Raw genomic sequence first — 3,439 nt, 5'->3', positions numbered from 1 at the left:
TTCATAATCATGGAATCAAGAATCTGACTGAATTCTAGGGACCTAATGGGCGAAAGGAACCCACTAGTGAAATCGCACATACCTGGTGACGAATTCCACGGAAAAATCTTTCGATTTCGGGGCTGGAACTGAAGAAACCTCTCTGCGTTCTTGAACTAGGGTTCTTGACCTTTTTCTCCTCTCTTGCTTCTAATTCTTCTAAGTTTGATTAATGATTTGAGTTAGGTAAGTTCTAGTTATGTTTCTAGGCTTAAACTAATTAAAACTTCATGATTTAGGGTCTAAACGACGTATCTTAGGGGTTAAACGAAATAGGAAAAGACCAAAGGACCCCTGAATTAACTACTGTCGGAGTGACCTACGGATTGGACCTACGGGCCGTAGGTCAATCTACGGTCCGTAGATTGCGTCCGTAAGTCAAGCCTGCTCGACAGGCCTTCACTAAAACGAGCATAACATTTTACTTGGATGTCGGAATTTAGCAAACTCGGTGGCGTTGGAAAGATAATTCAATTATCTATCTAACCATAGGTAATGGGAAACATAATTCATTTTGTGCTAAGAGGTATGACCATCTGAAGTTGACCTATCAGAATTTTCAGCTAACTCGCAGTTGACCTTCGATCTACGGTCAGACCTACGGACGGTGGATCGAATGACGGTCCATGCTGGTCAACCGTAGTTTGTTTCAGAGGCTGGGTAAGGAGGTCTTGATCCACGGACACAGACCACGGACCGTGGTCTGATCTACGGACTGTGGGTCTGTCCGTGGGTCGAGACTTAGCCAATTTTTTTTTCTGAGCTGGCTGGGGAGGGGTTGCAGTGGCAAACCACGGACCACCAGGACGGGCCGTGGTCTGACCTACGGTCCGTGGATGGTGACCGTAAGTTGCACCTGCAACTTCTCAAAATCTGCATTTTTGGTCCGTTTCGGATACGGGGTGTTACATTTACTCTATCCTGCATGCTCTGTACCTTTCAAGTACTGACGTATACGTGTGCTACATTTTCTCGTGAAGTAGGTTCAGGTTCTCAACATCTAGATCATGCTTAAATCGGTTCCCGATCTCCAGTTTAGCAGAATCAGTGGTAAGTCCTCATTCTCCGAGGACAATAGTCATGAGTTTCTTTTCAATATTTTTAGTCCTTTAGTTTCAGTTTTGCTAGACTTAGCTGGGGCCTGTCCCAGCATTTCTGGTCAGTTAGAGGCTATTTTCAGACATAATTAGATTCAGTTTAGTGTTGAGTTAATATTTTCTTTGTATTAGACTCATTAGTTTTCATTCATCTTAGTTATAGTATATGGGTATTCCCATCATTTCAGACTTATTTTATGATTTAGCTTCCGCATCAGTTATTATTATCTTTAGTATGCTCATGATTATGCCAGCAGGGTTCGCTTGGGGTCACTTTTGATCCTAGATCCCGTGTCCACGTCCAGGGGGTAGCCTCGGGGCGTGACACTTGTATCTGTATCATAAAAATATGCAGGCAAAATGACGTCTGGAATGTACGAGCATGTGAGGGGAATTCTAAAACATGACATAAGTTTGAATTGGAAATAAAGAAATACTTACCTCGTCTCAACTTAACTCAGTAATACTCAACTTATTTTAAATCAGTCAACAATTAACTCAATGTATTAGAAAATACAATGTAACCCAATTTGCATATAAAAATACAAGTAACTTTGTGGGAGATTCTCTAACCGACAATCATCACTATGAGCTATGTGAGGATACTTCGTTTAACCCATGCTGCCATAACTGTCCTATACTTTACCGGGGTATAGAACCTACTACTAAGTGAATCCACTAGTCTATGCTAAAAAGCATTAAGGAATCATCTAAAAAGTATGACCCTTTCTTCCCACGTTGGCTACATGTTTTATGGAGACTTGAGTTATCTGAACTCGTCTCCTTATCGGTGCTAGATACTACTCCCAAAATGTAACTAGCTCATATGTTTAAAAATATAAATTTTCTGTGGTTTGAGATTATTGCTGAAAAGATCTTTCTCTTAAAAGAGATGGTGCTAAAACTACTCGTGAAAACTTTTTTTTCTAGGAAATCGGCGTTTCCTCTCATCTTAAATGTGAAAACATTTACTATTTACTTAGTTCCCATATAACATTTTAAAGAAATGAACTTGGCTCTACTCTTGCTCAATCTCAAGGCTTAAGTCTTTAAAACAAGTTTAAAACGATTGCAAAAATTTTTTGAAATGACTTGAAGAACTCTCAATACTTGACTCTTAACTCTATCTTGAATTTGAATTTATGGATTTAAGATTCTGATTTGGAATGTAGGACCTCTCGATGATTTGGGAAGGTTATGATAGTTGTTCATAAGAACGGGCGAAGGTCCAAGCTAATGCACACTAGCACGACGCGGATATAGAATTTAATTTTTAGTCGCATAAATATTTTCTAGGCAGAGTACTCCGTATCGTCTCTACGACGTGGCTATGGAATTAATATTTTGGTCGCGTAAATATTTTTGAGGCAGAGGACTCCGTATCCTCTCCGTGACGTGGAGAGGGGATAATTACCTGGGGACTGAAATTCTAAGCGTCAAAACTCGATTCAACTATTTACCCGACGCAGACCTGGACACAATTATTTACCTGATCTTTTCCTCTCCTCCCAAACTCGATTTAACTCACACCCAAAATAGTTTTATCGACTAAATATTCAAAAATAAACAAACCCAGAATGACTCCAATGAAACCACAGGAAAATCCATCAAGGAACTCAAAGTCTTTACGAAACTCACACCTCAAGAACTCAAAAACTTCCAATTATGGCTATAACTTAAGAACATCAAATTCTTTAACTTGAGAACGAAAGTTTACGGTGAAATTAACATGATTGACGCGTGGGTGAACGAACGCAACATTATGTGAACTCACAAAACACTTTAGGGATCAACCCTTGGCGAAACGACCTTCGATTCTGCAATAAATCTCCAAGAACAACTTGACTTTTCTCCTTTTCTCCTCTTCTTGAACTATTCTCAAACCCTAGGCATTAATTTAGATTGTGTAAACTTAACCAATTCAGTTTAGACCCCTCATTAATTACAAAAGACGAAATAACTTGATTGGGTAAGGAAAAGACCAAAATACCCCTCGTAAATCTGGGTAACTTTCCTTAACTTGACAGCCTGACTTCCAACGGCCATATCTCCATCATACGAGCTCAAAATTTAGCAAACTAAGTGGCATTGGAAAGAGGATTCCAAGACCTTTCATTTGACATCTTATGACACACCTAAATCATCTTGTGAGTTATAGTCGTTTTAAGTTGACCCAAAACTCATAATTAGTATAACTTGCTTAAATTTCCAAATTTAATCTTTCAAAAATAGTTTCTTTCTAACTCTAATTCTTTCGAATAGCGAGGTGTTACAGTAATAATAGCCTCCATTCATGTATTCAG

Source organism: Solanum stenotomum, chromosome 1, assembly GCF_019186545.1.
Source record: "Solanum stenotomum isolate F172 chromosome 1, ASM1918654v1, whole genome shotgun sequence".
Lineage (NCBI taxonomy): Eukaryota > Viridiplantae > Streptophyta > Magnoliopsida > Solanales > Solanaceae > Solanum > Solanum stenotomum.
Note: the sequence above shows the minus strand (reverse complement) of the source record.